The following is a 24,177-nucleotide window of genomic DNA, read 5'->3' on the forward strand; positions in this document are numbered from 1 at the left end:
TTGTCAAGAAGCTACCCAAAGATGCACTTTGTGCAACAATAAAGGCCAGAGACCTGTTCTGGTTTCAAAAGACAGGTGAAAGCTAGAAAATTAGAGATGGGAGTTGGTCCTCCCAGGACGACAGGTGGGACACCTCCCATCTGGCAGGTGGAAACTGGTGAAGAACAAAATCCATCTTGCAGTATCCCACGGTGTGAGTTAGGACCTCTCATCCACTGGGACACAAAAGCAATGAATAAATAGGATTTTGTATGATGCCTAAAAATTAGGTCACCTGATCTGATACAGAAGTAGGAGAAACCATGGAAATGGATAACCTGAGTGCAGAGAAGACGGCTTGAACTAGCTTAGGGCATCAGCAGGAGATCATCTAGGATTTAGGAAAGAAAGCAGGGGAAACAATGTACTAGGCAGAGAAAACGCTACAGGTGAAGACACAGAAGCAAGTGCGTGGTGAAGTTCAGGACAGCTGCAGGCAATCTAGTATTAGATTGACTATACACCCAACACTCACCACACCACCATGGCTTACAGGACCTGCACGGTCTGGCCCACATCTAATTCTTCTACTTCCTTGCTACATATCCTGTTGGGAGACAATTTCCTACAGACCTCTCAAGTTTCTGCATTGCTTTCAATCAGAGGTACTTACTCTTCCATTCCAGACTATCTTTCCAAGGGTTATTGTATAGGGCATTACCCTGGAAGTTAGAGATGATGTCTCCTTCTAGGGTAGGCTTGCGTACGTATTGTGCAGTGTAATAAAAACAACATGTACCTCCAGACCGAAGGAAAAAACAACCCACTCCAGTATTCTTGCCTGGAAAATCCCATGGACTGAGGAGCCTGGCAGACTACAGTCCATGGGGTTGCAGAGAGTCAGACGTGACTGACTACACAAACATGCCCTCCAGATCAAAGGTCAAGCAGGTCTAATTCCCATTTTAAAAGGCTCAGATCCCCAAAGCTCAGGATTCCTCAATGGTGACACAAACTCACCATGTGTTCAGCCCCACTGGGCCTCTCCATGATGCCTCTGTGAGACTCAGGTGATGGGTAAGGGGAATTATGCAATACGAAGCTTCTGCTGTTTAATGTGTCAGGACTAATAGAACTTTTGTCTCTGCTTCTGAGCTACTTTGTCTTCTGTCAGTATCTATAAGATGGTGGCAGGCTAACATTTTTTGGGTACAGTTCAGTTCAGTTGCTCAGTCGTGTCTGACTCTTTGCAACCCCATGTACCGCAGCAAGCCAGGCTTCCCTGTCCATCACCAACTCCTGGAGTCTACCCAAACTCATCTCCATTGAGTCAGTGATGCCATCCAACCATCTCATCCTCTATTGTCCCCTTCTCTTCCCACCCTCAATCTTTCCTAGCATCAGAGTCTTTTCAAAAGAGTCAGCTCTTCACATCAGGTGGCCAAAGTATTGGAGTTTCAGTTTCAACATCAATCCTTCCAATGAACACCCAGGACTGATCTCCTTTAGGATGGACTGGTTGGATCTCCTTGCAGTCCAAGGGACTCTCAAGATTCTTCTGCAACACCACAGTTCAAAAACATCAATTCTTTGGTGCTCAGCTTTCTTTACAGTCCAACTCTCACATCCATACATGACTACTGGAAAAACTATAGCCTTGACTAGACAGACCTTTGTAGGCAAAGTAATGTCTCTGCTTTTTAATATGATGTCTAGGTTGGTCATAACTTTCCTTCCAAGGAGTAAGCATCTTTTAATTTCATGGCTGCAATCACCATCTGAGTGATTTTGGAGCCCCCCAAAATAAAGTCTGACACTGTTTCCACTGTTCCCCCATCTATTTGCCATGAAGTGATGGGACCAGATGCCATGATCTTAGTTTTCTGAATGTTGAGCTTTAAGCCCACTTTTTCACTCTCCTCTTTCACCTTCATCAAGAGGCTTTTTAGTTCCTCTTCATTTTCTGCCATAAAGGTGGTATCATCTGCATATCTGAGGTTATTGATATTTCTGCCAGCAATCTTGATTCCAGCTTGTGCTTCTTCCAGCCCAGCATTTCTCATGATGTACTCTGCATATAAGTTAAATAAGCAGGGTGACAATATACAGCCTTGATGTACTCCTTTTCCTATTTGGAACCAGTCTGCTGTTCCATGTCTAGTTCTAACTGTTGCTTCCTGACCTGCATACAGGTTTCTCAAGAGGCAGGTCAGGTGGTCTGGTATTCCCATCTCTTCCAGAATTTTCCACAGTTTATTGTGATCCACACAGTCAAAGCCTTTGGCATAGTCAATAAAGCAGAAATAGATGTTTTTCTGGAACTCTCTTGCTTTTTTGATGAACCAGTGGATGTTGGCAGTTTGATGTCTGGTTCTTCTGCCTTTTCTAAAACCAGCTTGAACATCTGGAAGTTCACGGTTCATGTATTGCTGAAGCCTGGCTTGGAGAATTTTGAGCATTACTTTACTAGCGTGTGTGATGAGTGCAACTGTGTGGTAGTTTGAGCATTCTTTGGCATTGCCTTTCTTTGGGATTGGAATGAAAACGGACCTTTTCCAGTCCTTTGGCCACTGCTGAGTTTTCCAAATTTGCTGGCATATTGAGTGCAGCACTTTCACAGCATCATCTTTTAGGATTTGAAATAGCTCAACTGGAATTTCATCACCTCCACTAGTTTTGTTCATAGTGATGCTCCCTAAGGCCCACTTGACTTCACATTCCAGGATGTCTGGCTCTAGGTGCGTGATCACACCATTGTGGTTATCTGGGTCGTGAAGATCTTTTTTGTACAGTTCTTCTGTGATTCTTGCTACCTCTTCTTAATATCTTCTGCTTCTGTTAGGTCCATAAGATTTCTGTCCTTTATTGAGCCCATCTTTGCATGAAATGTTCCCTTGGTATCTCTAAGTTTCTTGAAGAGATCTCTAATCTTTCCCATTCTATTGTTTTCCTCTATTTCTTTGCATTGATCACTGAGGAAGGCTTTCTTATCTCTCCTGGCTATTCTCTGGAACTCTGCATTCAAATGGGAATATCTTTCCTTTTCTCCTTTGCTTTTTACTTCTCTTCTTTTCACAGATATTTGTAAGGCCTCCTCAGACAGCCATTTTGTCTTTTTGCATTTCTTTTTCTTGGGGATGATCTTGATCCCTGTCTCCTGTACAGTGTCACGAACCTCTGTCTGTAGTTCATCAGGCACTCTGTCTATCAGACCGAGTCCCTTAAATCTATTTCTCACTTCCACTGTATATTCATAAGGGATTTGATTTAGGTCATACTTGAATGGTCTAGTGGTTTCCCCCACTTTCTTCAATTTAAGTCAGAATTTGGCAATAAGGAGCTCATGATCTAAGCCACAGTCAGCTCCTAAGTATTGTAAAATCTTAGAACCATCACCAGGGACTCACCATCACTTTCTAAACTCTACTCACATTCAACATCATTAGATCAGAAACATGGAGAGTAAGAGTAGAAAGAGCTATCACTACATACCTATCAGTATGGCTAAAATAAAAAAACAGTGACAACACTAAATACTGGTAAGAATGAAGAAAAATTACATCATTCGTACTTTGCTGATAGGAATGTAAAATGGTACAGCCACTGCATAAACAGTAAGGCTGTTTTCTCAAAAACTAAATGTGCAATTACCATACAATTCAGGCATTCTGCTTCTGAGCCTTTAGCCCAGAGGAATCAAAACTATGTTCTCATCAACCAGTATATGAATGTTTATTCCAGTTCATCTGCCATGTCCAAAAACTGGAAAAAGGATCCTTGCCTTCAATAGATGAATGGTTGGCAGAATTTGGGTATATCCATACCATGGAACACTACTCAGTCATTAAAAAGAAACAAGCTATTGTTACATGCAACAGCTTGGAAGAATCTCAAGAAAATTATCTTGCATTAAAAACAGCCAGTCCCAAAATATTACATACATGTTGTAAGATTTCCACTTATATAACATTTTAAATGACAGAACTTTAGAAATGGAGATGAGTGCTCTCCAGGAGTTGGAAATAGGGCTGAAAAGCAGAGAAAGGTCGATGTTGTTATGAAGCGGTGTCATAAAGGATTTTTGTAGTGATATAACTTCTCAATATCCTGACTCTAGTGGTAGATGTGTATGTGTGTGTGTGTGTGTGTGTGTATGTGTGTGAGTTGCTTAGTCATGTCCAACTCTTTGCAACCTCATAGACTGTAGCTCACCAGGCTCCTCTGTCCATGGGATTCTCCAGGCAAGAACACTGGAGTGGGTTGCCATTTCCTTCTCCAAAAGGAACTACAGAAAGAAAGAAAGTAAAGTCGCTCAGTCGTGTCCAACTCTTTGCGATCCCATGGACTGTAGCCTACCAGGCTCCTCTGTCCATGGAATTTTCCAGGCAAGAATACTGGAGAGGGTTGCCATTTCCTTCTCCATTCGTGGTAGATACATGAACCTAAACATGTGATAAAATTACAAAGAATTAAATACACACACATACATACACACACATACACATGAGCACAAGTAAACCTGGAGAACTACAAATAATATCAGCTGGTTTTATCAATGCCATTATCCTGTTAGTAATGTTGTACTATAGTTTTATATGATGTCTCCATTAGGGGAAACTGGGAAAAGAATAATAGGATCTCTCTGTATTATTTCTTATAATTCTATTAAATCTAAAACTATTCTTGTAAAAACTTAAATTAAAAACTTCTGGGACATGCCAAAGATACTTTCTTCGCACAAGGAAGCAAATCTATCAAAAAGCATTTCAAGGCAGAAACAGAAAAAGTCGTGTCACTTCCTGTTTACATCACATCAAATCCAACCAGTTACACACTGCCACAACATTACATGATTTCATATTTATTTTTTGAGAACTTTGATGAATATCTCTTGCCTTACTGTACCGTAAGCTTCTTTATGGCAAGACTATGTCGGGCTTGCTTTAGGGCCTGGCAGGTATCAAGTGATCAAATATAATTTGTTGTTATTCATTTGCAAAGGTGTGTTTGACTCTTTGCAATCCCATGGACTGCAACACACCAGACTTCCCTGTCCTTCAATCACCTCCCAGAGTTTGTTCAAACTCATGTCCACTCTGTCAGTGATGCCATCCAACTATCTGATCCTCTGCCGTCCTCTTTTCCGTTTGCCTCCAATCTTTCCAAGCATCTTTTCCGAGGGTCTTTTCCAGTGAGTCAGCTCTTCACATCAGGTGGACAAAGTATTGAAGCTTTAGCTTTAGCATCAGTCCTTCCAATGAATATTCAGGGTTGATTTCCTTTAGGATTGACTGGTTTGATGTCCTTGCAGTCCAAGGGATCATCAGGAGTCTTCTCCAGCACCACAATTTGAAAGCATTAATTCTTCAGCACTCAGTCTTCTTTATGGCCCAGCTGTCACATCTGTACATGCCTACTGGAAAAACCATAGCCTTGACTACACAGATCTTTGTCAGCATAGTGATGTCTCTGCTTCTGAATACACTGTCTAGGTTTGTTATAGCTTTTCTTTCAAGGAGTAAGCATCTTTTAATTTTGTGACTGCAGTCACTGTCCGCAGTGATTTTGGAGCCCAAGAAAATAAACTCTGTCACTGTTTCCCCATCTACTTGCCATGAAATGATGGGACCAGATGCCATGATCTTAGTTTTTTGAATGCTGAATTTTAATTTAACAAATTAATAAAGGAACTTTCAAGAGGTAATATTAAAGAAACAGAACTTTACAAACATGAATATAATATTTTAAGTAGTGATAATGTCAAAGAAAGTGCCAGGATAACAGGGGAACAAGTACTCCCAAGAGTCAGACTGACAAGGGTCCACATTCTGATTCTGCCACTTATCTGATAGTATGCTGTGCTGAGTCGCTCAGTCATGTCCGACTCTTTGCGACCCCATGGACTGTAGCCCACCAGTCTCCCCTGTCCGTGGAATTCTCCAGGCAACAATACTGGAGAGGGTTGCCATGCCCTCCTCCAAGGGATATTCCCAACCCAGGATCAAACCCAGGTCTCCCACATTGCAGGCTGATTCTTTACCATCTAAGCCACCAGGGAACCCCATCGGATAGGTAACTAGGCACCTAAGTTTATTTTCTCATCTCTGCAGCATGAAGGTATTAATGGCATCCATCCTAGAGGGTTTTTATAAGAATTGAGATTATACAGGTAAAGCATAAGACTTAGAAAACAGAAGATGCTTAATAAATACAGCTGCTTCCTCTACTAAAATTATTACTAACATCACTGGCAGATTACGAAGCCAGTTGTTCCACCTGAAGAAAGGAGACACAGACCAAAGGACTTTGGAGGGACAAAAAAAATTTTCCAACAAGTCTTTCAATAGTGAAAATGTTTTATAAGTGTATTTTTCTACTGGGAGGAAAAAATACTAATAAAATAGTTAAATAAAATCTTTCTTTAAAAGTTTTCATATTCATCAAGTTCCCATATTGTGGGCCATAAAATATACTTTCACACATTTGAAAGACTAGAAATCATATAAAGTTTGTTCTTATCCCACAATGGAATTAAAATATAGGTCCAAGAACAGAAATATAGCTGAACATTTTCCCAAATATTTGAAGGTTAAACAACACACTTCCAAATGAAACAAGGACCAAAGAAGAAGTTACAAGACAAATGAAAAAGCATTTTGAACTAAATGAGCACAACTAAAGGACAAAGGCAATGAAATGGAGAAAAGACGGTCTTTTTAGAAGTGGCGCTAAAACAACTGAATGTCTATCTGCAACAAACAAAATAAACAAACAATCCTATATACACAGGCCTTATACCTTTCACAAAAATTACCTCAAAATGGATTGTAGCCCCACAAGTAAAATGCAAAACTATAAAACTTGTAGAAAAGAGCAAAGCAGAAAATCTATATGAACGTGTGTTTGGTGGTGAGTTTTCAGCTACAACACTAAAAGCATGATTCATGAAAGAAAAAATTGGTAAGTTGGAGTTTATTAAAATAAAAACTTTCTGCTCTGTGTAAGACGCTATTAAAAGAATGAAAAGGCAAGCTACAGTCTTGGAGAAAATATTTGGAAAATGCACATCTGATAAAGAACTTGTACCCAAAACACATGAAAAATTCTTACAATTTAACACTAGGAAAATAAACAACCCAGAATTTAAAAAATGGACAAAAGATCTGAACAGACTCTCCACCAAAAATGATAGATGGAACAAAAGTCGGCATATGAAAAACCTATATGAGAAAAGAATATAAAAAGACCATACAAACACACACACACACACACACACACACACACATATACACATGTGTATATAGTATGGGCTTCTTAGGTGGCTCAGTGCTAAAGAATATACCTGCCAATATAGGAGATGCTGGTTCAATCCCTGCGTTAAGAAGATCCTCTGGAGAAGGAAATGGCAATCCACTCCAATATTCTTGCCTGGGAAATCCCATGGACAGAGGAGCCTGGTGGGCTACAGTCCATGGGGTTGCTAAAGAGTCAGACTTGACTTAGGGACTAAACCAGCACCCCATATACAGTGTATATACATCTATATATACACTGAATCACTTTGCTATACACCTGAAACTAACAAAACATTGTAAATCAATTATACTCCAATAAAATAAAACATATGGAAAGATTCTCAACAGCATTTATCATTAAGGAATTACAAATTAAAACATCCTCTGTAACTTTACAGAGGAAAATTCTGGCAAATGCTATCTATCTTAGCCAGACAATCTATATTAAAGATGCTGTTCGGTCGCTTAGTCATGTCTGACTAGAGATGTCATATTTATTGCCCTCTACCCTAAGTCTAATCATGAGCAAAACACCAGACAGCTCCCAAATAAAGAGCATTCTATAAAATACAATAATCCTCAAAACTGTCATGGTAATCAAAAAAAACAAAAGTCTGAGAAGTTGTCACGAGGAAAGAAACCTAAAGAGACATGCAATGTAATACTGAACCCTAGACAGGATCTTGGAAGAGAAAAAGGAACAAGGAAAAAACTAGAAATTTGAATTAGTATGGACTTTTAATAACCATGTATCAATATCATTACTTGTTACAAATGTACCATACTAATTTTTTTTTTTCATCTCAGACTTGTGAGACTCTTTTGCGACCTGATGGACTGTAGCCCACCAGGCTCCTCCGTCCATGGGATTTCCAAGGCAAGAATACTGGAGTGGTTGCCATTCCTTCTCCAGGGGATCTTCCCAACCAGGGATCGAACCTGAGTCTCCTGCATTGGCAGGTGTGTTTTTTTACCACTGAATCATCAGAGAAGCTATACTAATGTCACATGTTAACAATAGGGGAAGTTGGGTATGGGATATATGAAAATTCTCTTGACTATTTTTTGCAATAAGTTTTGGCTTTTTTTTTAAAGCCTTGTTTAATGGATAGGGAGCTTCAGTGTTTCAAGATGAAAAAGTTCTGCAGCTCTGCTGTATAATAATGTGAATAAACTCAACATCACTGAATTGTACACTTAAAAATGGTTAAGATAGTAAATTTTATGTTATGTGCTTTTTACCACAAGTAAAGGTTAATAAAGGACTTCCCAGGTGGTACTAGTGGCAAAGAAACTGCCTGCCAATGCAGGAGACAAAAGAGATTGGGGTTCAATCCATGGGTGGGGAAGATCCCCTGGAGGAGGGCTGGCAACCCACTCTAGTATTCTTGCCTGGAAAATCCCCATGGGCAGAAGTGCCTCGAGTCTCAAAGAGTCGGACATGACAAACCAATTAGCATGCACACAAAGGTAAATAAAATTTTTAAAGCCTCATTTCACTTTTAGAACAAAAGAGTTTCTCATTCTCTTCAATTAATTAAATATTAATTATTAAAATACTATAGTAATTATTAGTGTAGCTCTTAGCATCACTAAATACATTAGCTTAATGTATTTAGGAGCTATGCTAAGCATTTCAAAAAAAATTCTTCAGTTGAAACCTCACAACAATTCCACTAGTGGGTATTATTACTGTTGGCCTTTGAACAATGTGGAGGCTGGGGTGCCAACTGTCCACCATTCATACAGTTGAAAATATTAATACATGTATAACTGGATGGCCACCCCTCAATATACTGGGTTCCAAATTCCTGGAGTCAACTGCAAACTGTGTTGTACCTATTTGGTGAAAAAGAGGAAAAAAAAAAAACAAACCACCTGTGCAGTTCAAACCCATGTTGTTCAAGGGTCCAATGTACTATGCTTCCCATGTTACAGGTGGTAAATATGAAACCTTAAGTAAGTTGCTGTGGTCACAATGCTAGCAAGCAGTTCTAATTTCCAAAACAACTTGACACCAAAAATTCACATTCATAGTTACTTTGCTGTATTTGCAAATGTCACCTGCAGCAGTTCACAAACCCCCAGGTATTAAAACAAACAAAAAGCCCACAAGAGTAAACAGATGAATAAATGCCAAGCCAGTCACTGACTTTGAATGCCTATGCATTTTTCATAATGCATGCACACTGTTTTGACCATTTTATAGATTACTGGTCCCCACTGTGATCCTATTACAACCAATATTGGCCGCTGTGATAGAAACCATGTTCTATCACTCACCCGTATACAATTTACCTTATAAAAACTGGAAGGAAAAAAAATGCCATACCTTATAGACTGAAAAAAATCCTAAAGGTAGTTCAGTTGAACCTTGAACATGGCTTGAACTTCATGAATCCATTTGCTGTAAATAAGTAAAGAAGACCTGTAAGTACAGTAGTAACTTGATCCGGGGTTGGTTGAATCTGTGGATAAAGAACTGCTGATATGGAGGAATCATAGGTAGGAAGGAATCCTGATACAAGGGCCTACTACTATAAATCATAGGAGAATTTTCCACAGCTTAAAGGGTCAGCACCCCTAACCCCTGGGTTGTTCATGGATCAACTGTACATTTAAACAAGCACTGTATTCCTAGGAAAATTAGACTATAAAAAGTGAAAATGAAAGTCGCTCAGTTGTGTCCGACTCTTTGTGACCCCATGGGGTATATGGCCCATGGAATTCTCCAGGCCGGAATACTGGAGTGGGTAGCCTTTCCCTTCTCCAGGGGATCTTCCCAAACCAGAGATCAAACCTACGTCTCCCAAATTGCAGGCAGATTCTTTGCAGCTGAGCCGCAAGGGACGCCTAAGAATACTGGAGTGGGCAGCTTATCCCTTCTCCAGTGGATCTTTCCGTCTCAGGAATTAACCCGGATCTCCTGCATTGCAGGTGGATTCTTTATCAACTGAGCTATCAGGGAAGCCCTCAGGCTATAAAAGTTCCATCCTAAATATCTTTTCCCTTGCGGAGTAGAAGAATCTTTGAACAAAGAAGGAAAGTAATGCCTTTAAACAAATCTTTCACTTTTTTAAAAAGACCTGCATTTACCTCTCTAAGAAGCACCATGCACTTACCAGGCCTGCGCTGTGACTGACCGGGAAACAATCGAAATGTTTGTGAAATTTTACAGCGCTCTCCTGGCATTTAGAAAAAGGCAAAAAGCTCATATGAGGCTAAACTGGATAGTTCCTTGCAGGTTAAAGTTGAAAACATTTGAGGAAAACATTTCGAGCTCTGCCTAATGCAAAAATCAGCACCAAAAAAAAAAAATCAGCACCAATGCTGACTTTTAATATGGAAAACCATCAATTGCTAAAATAAGTCCTTGTTTGGGATGGAACCATGTGAATGGAACATGAAAAAATGCACAAATAATTTTGAATGGAAAGAGTGAACATGTTTTCTAACTTTGAAAGGGCTGCAGATTGTTAAGTCATAGTTTAAACTCTATGATATTGTTTTCCCCATCAGCTTGCAGTAATTTGAATCCTAAAGATTCTCACGTGACAGCAACGCATAACCTCGGTTAACCAGGGTTCAAACTTCAATAGAGTTATTCAGTTCAGTTCAGTCACTCAGTCGTGTCTGACTCTTTGCGAGCCCATGAATTGCAGCACGCCAGGCCTCCCTGTCCATCACCAACTCCCGGAGTTTACTCAAACTCATGTCCATCGAGTCGGTGATGCCATCCAGCCATCTCATCCTCTGTCGTCCCCTTCTCCTCCTGCCCCCAATCCCTCCCAGCATCAGGGTCTTTTCCAAAGAGTCAGCTCTTCGCATGAGGTGGCCAAAGTATTGGAGTTTCAGCTTCAGCATCAGTCCCTTCCAATTTAGCTCCAATTTAGTTGGCTGAAATTTCTCAATCTTTATTGGTGTTTTTTCCTCTGATTACCCAGGATTGAGATAAGTATGTTAAGATTTTCTATTATTAGTGTATTTCTATTTCACATCTCTAGTAGTTTCTTATTTTTGAAAGTGGTTGCTGTGTTACTGGAGGAATGGGTAATAATAATAACTTTTGCATTTTGTGATTTTCAGGCTTTAGTACTATAAAATATCTTTTAATATTTTTTATCTTCATCCTATTTCGCCTATATTGACCTGTGACTTTTTAATTGCAATTGCCCAGCCTTTTAACCTTTGAAATTATTTAATTTTAGGTATGTCCCTTTTAAACAGTAGAGAGCCAGATATTGCTCTTGGGGGCAATCTGAAAATCCTTTATATTTTTATCTTTTGTTTTTTGGTAACAACTGAAATGAGCCCAATATGATCTATATGCTTGATCTCTGTTCTGTCATATTGTTTTATGATATTTTTATGGGATGTAGAAAGTTGTTCACTATGTGGACATTTTTCTTGCTCCTTTCCTAAGATGCATATTAAAGTATTGATAGTAAAATAACATAATGTCCGAGATTTTCTTTAAAATACTTCAACCATAAAAGTGGTGGTGGGAGGGCTACAGATAAAATAAGTACAGATAATGCTGATGGTTATTGAAGATGGATACTAGGGTTCAATGCATTTCCTACTTTCATGTATGTTTGGAAACTTGTTTTCAAAAGTCTTTTGCTTTTTAAACAGTTATAAAATGTTTTGTCTTTTTTAATTTATATGAAGTTTGTGTGTTTTTTTAATTTACTTTCATAATAGCCAAGTTGTATCTTCGTGAACGTAGACCTGAAATAATTAAAACTTAAGAGCTTCATAAAAAGAAGTGTTAGTCTCTAAATCAAATAAAGACTTTCTCTATTGCCCCAAGCTCTGCAGTAAATTATACATACTGTAAATGAGCACAGCTTCTTTTAAACTTACAAGAAACAATTTTGTCTTTGTGAGAGTTTTACAGCTACATCCAACAGCCTATAAAAAGCCTGTCTTGATGCGGTTCCCATGGTGACAGGACATAATATATGTGTCCATTAAATTTGGAAATGTAATGAAGTGTAATAAAAATCTACTTCAGAAAAAGTACACTTCTCAGCATATTTTTATTAATTAAAATATTACATTGAGCATTTTTCATGTCTGCATGCCTGACAGCAAATAAAAGCTTTGCCACAGATTAACTGTGACTCTTGAGTTTCATCCAATATTAATTGGTACAAAATAGGAAAGGCATTTTTGCAGAGAAAATATTTTGACTGGTAGCCCAGAGTGATTAATGGATAAACAGTTATGCTTCCTGAACTGTGCATATACCATTTCAAATGCCACCAGCAATACGGATTTTGACATTTGTGTCCACAGGGGTAGAAACAGACTAGAAAGTGGATATCTTTAAGCCTTGGGGAAGAACTTTGTCATTGATGACTCCCTACTCCAACCTTGCAGAGGGTGTGACTATTTTGCTTCTGGGGGAGGAATGGTATAATAAAGGTGGTTTAAGAAAACCCTGCACAAAATGGAGACACAAATGTAGAGAACAGACTAGGGCTAACACGGAGAGAGTGGAATGAATTGGGAGATTGGGATTGACATATATACATTAGTATGTATAAAATAGATAACTAATGAGAACCTTGAAGTAGGAAATGGCAACCCACCCCAGTACTCTTGTCTCAAAAATTCCATGGACAGAGGAGCCTCATGGGCTACAGTCCATGGTGTCACAAAGAGTCAGATACTACTGAGCAACTAAGCAATGAGAACCTACTCAATGTAGCATAGGAAACTCTACTCAGGGCTTCGTGGTGACCTCAACGAGAAAGAAATCCAAAAAAAGAGGGGATATATGTATATGTACAGCTGATTCCCTTTGCTATACAACAGAAATTAACACAACATTGTAAGGCAACTATACTCCAATACACATTAAAAAAAAAAGAAAATAAAACACTGCATAAATTCAACTAACAACAACAAAAGCAAAGAAAAAAAATCACCTTAGTGTACCAAGAGAGGCAAAGAAGTTAAGAAAGTGGGGGTACAGAAGAGGGGGTCAAGGAATAATAAGCAAAATCACTCTCACGTTCTACTTTGTTTTGATTTTTAAATTTTTTATTTTGTATTGGGGTATAGCCAGTTAACAATGTTGTGGTAGTTTCAGGCGAACAGTGAAGGGATGCAGCCATACAGGTACACGTATTCATTCTCCTCCAAACTCTCTTTCCATCCAGGCTGGCACATAACATTGAGCAGAGTTCCAAGTGCTATAGAGTAGGTTATCTATTAGATAGACAGATAGATCTATCTATCTATAACCTTGTTGGTTATCTATTTTGAATAGAGCAGTGTGTACATGACCCTCCCAGACTCCCTATCTCTCCCTCTCCCACCCCCGGCAATGATAAGTTCATTTTCTTAATCTCACATTATACTTTGGACGGCTAAAATCTGAAGCAGAAGGAGAGTGAAGAGACTTATTCCAGGGATGATGCCCAGTTATCTTCAGATGAGGGATAGAAAACTCTCAACTACTTCCATCTGAGCTCCTCCCTGTGCCTCTCTTCCCAAATTAACGACATCACAATGGCTTTGACATATTTTAAATCATATTAAAAACATGCGTGGAAAGTGTGCATGACTTCCACCTACCTCCTCCCCATATCAACAAGAGTACGAGTTGCCTCTCATATATTAAGTTAATCTGAGAGATATTTGCTTTTTGAGTTCTTGGGTAATTGCAATGTAATAATTATGGGAATCTTGACTCTCCTGGTTGCTGTTCCATGAAATATACCCAACCGATTTAAACCACATTGAGCAACTATTCAACTGAAGAACTAATGAGCTGGACTTACTAGGTCATAAACTCTCTCTCCTAATTTCTTTTTCAAAGTACTCATACAGGAGTCTCTTTACTTAATCACACCTTGATACCCTAGCCACGTTTATGTGAATTACAGAAAATATCTGAAAATACCATTGTACCCACTAGAAATGGTGCCATACTCAAAGATGAAAGGAAATGCTCAGGCACAGTATTTGTACCAAATCCATCACTGAGGGCAGAATATTAATATTATATTACTATCAGATGGTACTTATTTGCCTAGCTGCAGCAGAGAGAAAGCAAATGATGGCAATCCACAAATGTTTGGAAGTTCTCCAAAACAATCTTTTTTTTCCTACTGGTTCAGGGTTTTTTTTGGAAGTAGGGAACTCTTAAGAGTTGCACATATATCAAGGCAATAATGGAAAGCAAAAGAGATGAGGAAACTGAAGAGCTTCCAAATCTGAAGGCTCTCAGGGCCATGAAACACAGCCAACTGCCAAAAGCTATTGCTCACTTGGCAAGGCAGCATACGCAAGCATGCTCCTTTCACTAACCACGTGGAGTGATTCTCTACCAAAATATATCAGAGAGCTCTTTGAGAGAACTCTAGTCAGGGTTCCCTGATTTCCAACATGTAACACTCCAGCTCTTGTCTGATCCAAAGTCGTTCTAGTCCCTAGTCCCTAATGCTTCACCTCACACTGAAGGTACTTATCAGACCCTCTATAAAGGTCTTCTTGTCCATGTCTGCCACCTACCAGACTGTGGGCCTCCTGATGGTGGGAGTCGAAGTGTTAGATGCTTGGTCGTGTCTGACTCTTCGTGACCACATGGACTGTAGCCCACCAGGCTCCTCTGTCCATGGGATTCTCCCAGGCAAGATCACAGGAGTGGGTTGCGATGCCCTCCTCCAGGGGATCTTCCCAACCCAGGGATCAAACCCAAGTCTCCTGAGTCTCCTTCACTGACAGGCAGATTCTTTACCAGTGAGCTACCTGGGAAGCCCTCATTATCTAGATGGCAGATACATGAGGAGGCCTACCTTATTCTCTGTACTTGTTTGGCTATTTGAAATATTACTGAATTGTTAAATTTGAATATAGAAAAAGAAAACATGTATACCTAGTGGCTAGTTCTGCCTATCTGTACCCATTTGCTTATTCATTTATTCTTTTTTCTTAAAAATATTTCTCTTTATTTATTTATAGATATTAACTGGGGCACACAAGCTCATTGATCTTTGGTGTGACATGTGGGATCATTAGTTGCAGCATACAAACTCTTTGTTGTGCCATGTAGGACTTAATTCCCTGACCAGAGATCAAACCCAGGCCCCCTGGGTTTGCCCCCATTGGGAGCACAGAGTCTTAGCCACTATGCCACTGGATCACTAGGGAAGTCCTTATTCATTCATTCTCAGCATATTTTTTCAGTGCCTATAATGTACCAGGTTTGTGGTAGGCATTGGGCAAGAAGTAATGAACAAAACAGAAATTGCTTTTGCACTCTTGGAACTCACTTTCTATTGGGCTTGGGAAAAGGCAATAAATTAGTAAATGAATACAGACACCAGGCAATCTTGGGTTTCAGTAGTGCTTGGAGAGGAAATAAACCAGATGATATAAGACAGTGACTAGAAGGAGAGAGGGGATACATTTCTGGTAGACAGGGAAGACCTCACTGAGGTGGCAACTTTGACCAGGATAAATGTAGAAGAGGAAAGAGAGGTCATGGGTAGCCTATGAAGGCAGGAAGGAGGTGCGATAGGACCGTGGAGGGACTTAATGGATGCTGCAAGGAGTTCAGATTTCATCGCAGTGCCAAGAGAAACAGTGGGAACGTTACAAGGAGGGAAGTGACCCGATCTTATTTTTAGGGAAGACCTCCATGGCTGTTGGGTAGACAGTGGAAGGTGAGGGACAGAGAGGAAGCAGAGGATCCTTTAGGAAAACTGGGTTAATGGCTCTCACTCAGGGACAAGTTTGCCTCCAAAGGGACACTTGGCAATGTGTGGACACATTTTTGGTTGTCAAAACTAGGGGACAGGAGTGCCGCTGGCATTTGGTGAACAGAGGCCATGGATGCTGCCAGGAGTCCTGCAACATACAAGGCAGCCCTTCTCAACAAAGAGCTATCTATCCAGTAGTGCCAAGGTGGAGAAACCTTGATTTACTCTATGCACATCAGATCTTTGACTTCAGGAGACTGCATGACAGAAGCAATGGGAAAACAAATAAACCAAGATATATACATTCTAAGGGATGTGTCTTCATGGGAAGCAAAGAGGCAAACTCTGGAAAGAAAAGAACAAATAAAAAGAAGCTATAAATTTAAAAGTCAGTCAAAACACAGAGTCATTCACTTTTGTACCAAAACAAAGATGCTTTGCTTTTGAAATCAGCTGAACTCCCCTTAATTTCCCACTGCATCCTTGATATGGTGACACTCATTGGTGAAAAAAAAATACACAGCTGGGACTTTCCTGGTGGTCCAGCAGTTAAGACTCTGTGCCCCCAATGCAGGAGCCCAGGTTCCATCCCTGGTCAGGGAACTAGATCCTGCATGCTTCAACTTAAAAGACCCCACATGCCACAAATAAGACTCAGTACAGCCAAATAAATAAACAAAAATAAACAAACATTTTAAAAACGTACAAAATTTCTTTCAAAAACATACAATTTTAATTTTTCCTCTATTAAACTAAATAGCTTCCCACTTAGATTGCATTAACACTTAGAAATCCTTAGTGAGTAGCATTCTTGTCCTTGGATGTATCTTCTTTTCAATAAGTTTATGATGTGCCTTCAGAAATTTGAGCATTTTATAAATTAGTGATTAGGATTAAAATTTTTGTCTGACAACACCTGGGCCTTTTCTATTAATATTCTGAAAACAGAGATAGCAGTCTATATCGGACAGTACTGTCAGATATGTTCATCGAGGTTAAGTTGGATTTTTCCTTTTTCATGCAGATTGATGCGATGGGATTTGCCCAACAAATTATTATGCTGAGACTCAGAGAAGGCTTCACACGCAAAGGGAGCCCCTGGGACACTGTTATTACTCTTTGAAGGACACTTGACTTTCACCGAACATCTGCTTTGCTTAATGTACCTCTACTAAATGAGAGTACCTGCACTGAATATTTTAACCGAAGAAGGCAACCAGCAAAAGACCGTTTGGAAAACCCCAGGATCTTTGCCAGGAGGCTAAAATGTAGTTGACCCTTGAAAAAAATGGGTTTGAACTGCAAGCGGCCACTTACACACAAATTTTTTCAATAAATACATATAGTACAACACAGTAGTAATGTGGTCCTCTGAACCCACGAATCCAGGGAATCTCGGATCCAGGGAATAGAGGGAGAACTATGGGACTTAGGGCTTCCCACGTGGCTCAGTGGTAAAGAATCCACCTGCAAAGCAGGGGACAGGTTCGATCCCTGGGTCGAGAAGATCTCCTGGAAAAGGAAATAGCCACCAGCTCCAGTATTCTTCCTTGGAGAATCCCACGGATGGGGGGCCTAGTGGGCTACAGTCCATGGAGTCACAAAGAGTCGGACACGACTTAGCAACTAAACAGCAATAGTACAGGACTTGAGCTTGCAGGAATTTTTGTGTCCATGGAGGGTCCTGGAACAAATTCCCCATGGATACTGATGGATAACTGAACGACTTAGATCCTTAAAAGAAAATCCTCAGAATAGGTTATTAGGGATTTCCTTTAAAGTCTGTGTTTGAAGCCTGTGAACACCAGGCTTCCCTGGTGGCTCAGACGGTAAAGCGTCTGCCTGCAATGCAGGAGACCTGGGTTCGACCCCTGGGTTGGGAAGATCCCCTGGAGAAGGACATGGCAACCCACTCCAGTACTCTTGCCTTTAAAATCCCATGGAGAAGGAACCTGGTAGGCTACAGCCCATGGGGTCGAAAAGAGTTGGACACGATTGAGTGACTAGACTTTCACTTAAAGTCTGTACTTTCTGAATGGTCACATTTAGTGAAAATCAACAAAAATTAATGGAAAAACAAAGATTACTTACTCGTATAAGAATATGAGTGTGAGACATACTAGAATAAAAACATCCTATTAGGAGGCAATGAAGGACAAGTTAGTACCAGTGAGGGAGGCAGGATGGGTACTCTCATACACTACTTGGGTGGGGGAGGGTTTATTAGGGCTTCCTTCGTAGTTCAGGTGGTAAAGAATCCACCTGCAATGCGGGAGACCTGGGTTTGATGATTTCTGGGTTGGGAAGATCTCCCGGAAAAGGGAACAGCTACCCACTCCAGTACTCTTGCCTGGAGAACGCCATTATTACAAGCCCCTCTAGACAACTTTTTTAAAAAGTTTATGCCTTATAATATGGTAACTACCCTTTGGGTTTCCCAGGTGGCGCCAGTGGTAAAGAATTCACCTGCCATTGTAGTAGAGGCCAGAGGTGAGGATCCGATCGCTGGGTCAGGAAGATTCCCTGGAGTAGGAAATGGCTACCCACTCCAATATTCCTGCCTGGAAAATTCCATGGACAGCGGAGCCTGGCATGATACAGTCCATGGGGTAGCAAAGCGTTGGACACAACTGAGCATGCACACACTGCACCCACAACTGCTCCTCCTTTAAGTGAATGATCAGAGAAGAACACAGAGGTTTATGAGTAAGGGTACTTGTTGCAAGATTAAAATAATAGTGTGAAACGATAACAACAGTCAGAAATTTAAATGGATTATAGTTGACTTATTATTATACTACATATATTTTTATAGCTAACCTAGGTTGGGAAGATCCCCTGGAGAAGGAAACGACAACCCACTCCACATTCTTGCCTGGAGAATTCCATGGACAGAGGAGCTTGGCAGCTATAGTCCACGGGATCACAAAGAGTCAGACACAATTAGGTGACTAACACTTTCACTTTCATAGTTAACCTAAAATATGAAATATTAGTAACTTATTAAAAATCAAGTTTTCAGGACAACATTCAAGATACAATTCACTAATGTATTCTGAGAACTTAAAATAGTACCTGGTACATGATATTAAGCACTCTAAACACTTGTCAAGTGAAAAAATATAACACTGAATGTAACAGGGTACAAATAATTTTTTCAATATGATCCAAATTCTCTTGCAAGTATAATTCAGATAGATACATGGATAGACCCCTACCTATGCACAGAAAGAGATCTGAAAGGAACCACTCAGAATTATTTACAACTATTACTTCCAGGGGGTGGGTTTGTGCACTGTTTTTATGTTCTCTATTTCTTTCTTTATTTTAAAAATCTTCTATGATAAATACTAATAAATTCCATTAGCGATGCTTCTAAGTGATAAAAGGTATGTAGACATTAAAAAAAACATAAGTCACTATTCCTTTCGGTGATGTTTCTTGATGGCCTTGATTCCACTTCCCTGTTGCAGTGGTCCCTAACCTTTTCAGGGTTCCCTTGGGTAGTAAAGAATCCACCTACAAGGCAGGAGACCTGGGTTTGATCCCTGGGTGGGGAAGATCGCCTGGAGAAAAGACTGGCAACCCACTCCAGTATTCTTGCCTGGAGAATCCCATGGACAGAGGAGCCTGGCAGGCTACAGTCAGTCCATGGGATTCCTAAGAGTTGGACATGCCTGAGCAACTAAGCACGCATGGCAACCTTTTTGGCACCAGGAACTGGTTTCATGGAAGACAATTTCCCCCAGGGGTGGGGGGTGGGAGAGGGAGGATGTTTTCAGAATGATTCTCACAAGGAGCATGCCACCTAGATCCCTCACATGCATAGTTTGTAGTAGGGTTCCCGCTCCTATGAGAATCTAATGCTGCCACTGATCTGACAGGAGACGGAGCTCAGGCAGCAAAGCAAGTAATGGGGAGCAGCTGTAAATATAAATAAAGCCTGGCTCGGTCAGCCGCTGCTCACCTGTTGTGTTACTGAACTCCTGACTGTTATGGGATTAATCAGCCAACTTAGCTTAACATTTGTTGACATCCTGTTAAGTGTCTGCCATGATATGGGGAGACACACATAAGCAACATACTTCCTCCTCTCAAGGGGATTACAGTAACTATACAGCTATATGATTTAGCTATTTAATATAAAGGTAGTATGGTTAAGAGAAAACCGTTTCATTACCTGGAGCTAGTATCATAATGGAATTGGGTGGGCACAGGCCACCATCTGAGCAAAAAGCTAGAGGGTCATCACCAACCTGGGGGAGACCAGAAGGAGGGATTAAAGCCATAAGGGAAATGCAGTGAAAATACAGTTACAGAAGCCGAGGAAAGAAAAACACAGGAGGAGGCCACGCTGGCATTCTGACAAGAAACCAAACAAGACAACACCTGAGATGTGAAGTAAACCGCACTGGTGGTTTGACTGTTTGGTGTGTATTCCAGTCACATCTTCATTTCTATCCAAGGAGAAATGATAAATGACATGTCCACTGCCTTCTCCAGCCTCAAGGCCAATTTGCCAGCCCCTTAATCTAACTCTCATTTGTGAGTAAAACTCCCCCTTCCTGGCTGCATCTCCACAAAACCTTGCTCACGCCATTTCCTACTCTTTCCACATCCCAGATCCTCCAGCTCTCCTCCCTGCCGAAGAAACACCTTCTCTAATGCTTTCATGATTTTAAGGCATTTTAAGACAGAGAGAAGCATTTTAAGACAAAGAATCCATGATTTAAACTGCAGAGGGAGTCCATTTAAAGGAGATGTAGGTCACTGGTGGTATGGTAACTTTCAAACAGGATCTGCAGTCCTCCCCTGCCTGTCATGTAGGACACTAAAGATGGATCGCCTTAACACCAGGCCCTCTGCTCTAATAAACACCAGGTTTACAGCGAACAGCCCCAGAGAAAAGGTATCTCTAGCAAGGCTCTTACCAACAAGCACTGTATTCAACAACCACACAGATACAATAATTACCAATATAAGATCTTGTGACCAAAAAGAGCTAGGTGAATTTTGTGGTGTACTGTATAGATAAGCATCTAGGCCAGGGATTTCTTTTATTTAAACGCAGAACTCAGAAACAAATCAACAGAACACAAAGCAGCATGACAAATGTGTAGACCAAAGAATGCTAGTTTCAGGAGATGAAAACAGCTGTTATAAAAAATGAGAATCCTGGGACTTTCCTGGCAATGGTAAAGACTGTGTTTCCACTGCAGGGGGCACAGGTTCAATACCTGGTCAGGGAACTAAGATCCTGCAGGCCACATGGTGGGGCCTAAAACATTATATATATGTGTATATATAGTCAAAGTGAAAGTGAAAGTCACTCAGTCATAGCCAACTCTTTGCAACCCCATGGACTGTATTCTCCCTGAATTCTCCAGGCCAGGATACTGGAATGGGTAGCCATTCTCTTCTCCAGAGGATCTTCCCAACCCGGGAATTGAACTGGGGTCTCCTGCATTGCAGGCAGATTCTTTACCAGCTGAGCTACTAGGGAAGCCCTAGTTAATATAAGAAGAGGTGATTAAAAGCAAAATAATACATATTTTTTTAATGAGACTTTTGGGACTTCCCTGGTGTCCAGTGGTTAAGATTCCATGCTTCATTTGTAGGGGGCACCAGTTCAATCCATGGTCGGATAAGAACCTGCATGCCACAGCATGGGACCAAGGAAAATAAATAAAAAATAAATCCTGGTTTAAAATTCTGGGAAACCCTAGATGAGACAAGTGTCTCTACCATCGTCTTGAATGTGTCAAGGTAAACTGAATTTCTCCTAGAGCAGGATAAGATATATAACATTTTCCAAGTTTATTTGATCACAGAATTTCTTGATGTAGATTATTTTGCTGATCTAAGGTTTTCTTAGGAAGCATATTTTAAAACTCATGAAACTGGATTCGATTTTTAAATTATAGAATTGTATTAGAGGTGACTTCTAATCTCAGAAGTGACTTTAGAACAGCTGTTATCAATTGTGTCTGCCCATTAAAATCACCTAAGAAACGTTTAAAATTCCCAATGACCAAAGTCTTACCCCAAATCAATCACCTCAGAATCTCTTGTGCTAGGACAGACATCAGCAGTTTGTAAAGTTCCCAAGGGGCTTGTAATGGGCGGCCAAGTTGATAGCCACTGTCACTGGGGCTGGGCTTCCCAGGTGCTGCTAGTGGTAAAGAATCTGCCTGCTAATACAGGAGACTTAAGAGATGTGGGTTTGTTCCATGAGTTGAGAAGATCTCCTGGAGGAGGGCATGGCAACCCACTCCAGTATTCTTGCCTGGGAATCCCATAGACAGAGGAGACTGGCGGGCTATGATTCATAGGGTCTCAAAGAGTCGGACACAACTGAAGTGACTTAGCTCGCATGCATGCCACTGAGTCTCCTACCAATGTAGGAAGCTCTTCAGCATTCTGATAGCTTGCTGAAGTAGCTCTTCAATAATAGGGAAACTTGGTACCCACAAGAGACAGTGAAACATTCCTCTGCTATGTTAAACAGAAGATGAAGCACACTGCATCTAAGACAACATTTATCTCAGTAATATCTTCTCTTGCTAAAACTGTAGGGTGTCTGCTACATTCCTATATTTTATCAATAAATGAATGGCTCATATATTTTTCCCCTCATTAGTTTGAACATAGTGTTCGAGATTAAATTCACACACAGAGAAAACACAAGCTTCAAATTTATTAATAAAGTTCTAACAGCAAATATTGAAAAGCAGGTATCTAGACAGAGAGTACAGAATATTAACTGTGACATGTAATATTTAAGGGTAGGCATTTTTATTAATATTTATATACCTAATATGTACCAACTAGAAATCTAAATAGCAGAGATGCTTTTTGCATTATGTAGACACAGACCAAGTGAACCTAACCAGCCTCCAAGGCACAGACTGTCCTAGAGGTGGGAGCTGGCACAAGCTTCTTTGCCAATCTTTGCCTTGGTAGGAAGCTTAATTAATTTTATTTATAGTTCTCCCAAGTACTGCTTTGCTTCTTTTTGATGAATTAACTGGAACCCATATGAGGTCATGAAAGCACCGCTTTCAGTTGAAGAGTTAAAATTCTTGAACTCCAGGGACTCCAGCCAGACAAACAACCAAAGCAGAAATACCTTTCTGAATCGACTTAAAATCAATTTAACAATGACAACTCAAAAAGCATTGCCCTGACTTGGGGTGAGTCATTCTGTTAAAATGCATAATAGTTTAATCCCTTGGATACCCATGGATTTCATGCATTATAAACAGGACAACAGGCCCCAAAAGCAGTCACTTATGCTAAGCCCCACATCACCAAATCTAGATTTCATTATAGTTTCAACTCTCCCAGAAGTGGATTTTTTTTTTAATTGAAGGATAATTACTTTACAGAATTGTGTTGTTTTCTGCCAAACCTCAACATGAGTCAGCCATAGGCATACATATGCCTTCTCCCTCTTGAGAGCTTGTTTGGAGGTTCTAGCAGGGGAGCGCAGCTACTGGTATACCCTTGACCGAAGACCGGTCCTCCTCTATCTGGGATGGTCATCCTCTTCGACCGAGCGCGCAGCTTTAGGAGGGATGCACATGGAGCGGTGAGGGAGGAAGGGGACCCCCGCCTAGCCAGCCAGATCAGCTGAATCAACCCTGGCGATCAATGGGGTGACATGTCACAACCAGATCACCCTCACATTTGTCTTCTCCCTCTTGAACCTCCCTCCCATCTCCCTCCCCATTCCACCCCTCTAGGTTGATAAAGAGTACCTGTTTGAATTCCCTGAGCCATATAGCAAATTCCCATTGGCTATCTATTTTACATATGGTAATGTAAGTTTCCATGTAACTCTTCCCATACATCTCACCATCTCCTCCCCTCTCCCCGTGTCCGTAAGTCTGTTCTCTATATCTGTTTCTCCATTGCAGCCTTGCAAATAAATTCTTCAGTACCATCTTTCTAGATTCCCTATACCAGAAATAGAATCTTAAGCCAGTCAATCAGGAATCACCTGATCAGCACTGGTCAGATAATCTGCCTGATAGACATCTGCCATCCCCTAAAGAAAAGTGACCCTGCAATAACCAACCCACTTTTTTTTTGTCTAGTATAAACTCCTTGTTCCCTTCTGCCTAATAAGTCTTTCATTATGTAAAGCTCCTTGGAGCTCCTCCTTTCTATCTGCTAGATTAGAT

General features: G+C 40.5%; 1 protein-coding gene across 2 annotated transcripts in view; it reads right to left on the reverse strand.

Annotated features, from left to right (window-relative positions):
• The window catches only part of COLEC10 (collectin subfamily member 10), a 490,492-nt gene that overhangs the window by 415,230 nt on the left and 51,085 nt on the right, over window positions 1-24,177 (reverse strand). For both annotated transcript variants that reach the window (XM_070477223.1, XM_070477219.1), the window contains exon 3: window positions 9,607-9,681. The gene's annotated coding sequence lies outside the window, so the exon portion shown is untranslated. The remainder of the gene's footprint in view (window positions 1-9,606; window positions 9,682-24,177) is intronic.

The sequence above is a fragment of the Odocoileus virginianus genome, chromosome 15, assembly GCF_023699985.2.
Source record: "Odocoileus virginianus isolate 20LAN1187 ecotype Illinois chromosome 15, Ovbor_1.2, whole genome shotgun sequence".
NCBI lineage: Eukaryota > Metazoa > Chordata > Mammalia > Artiodactyla > Cervidae > Odocoileus > Odocoileus virginianus.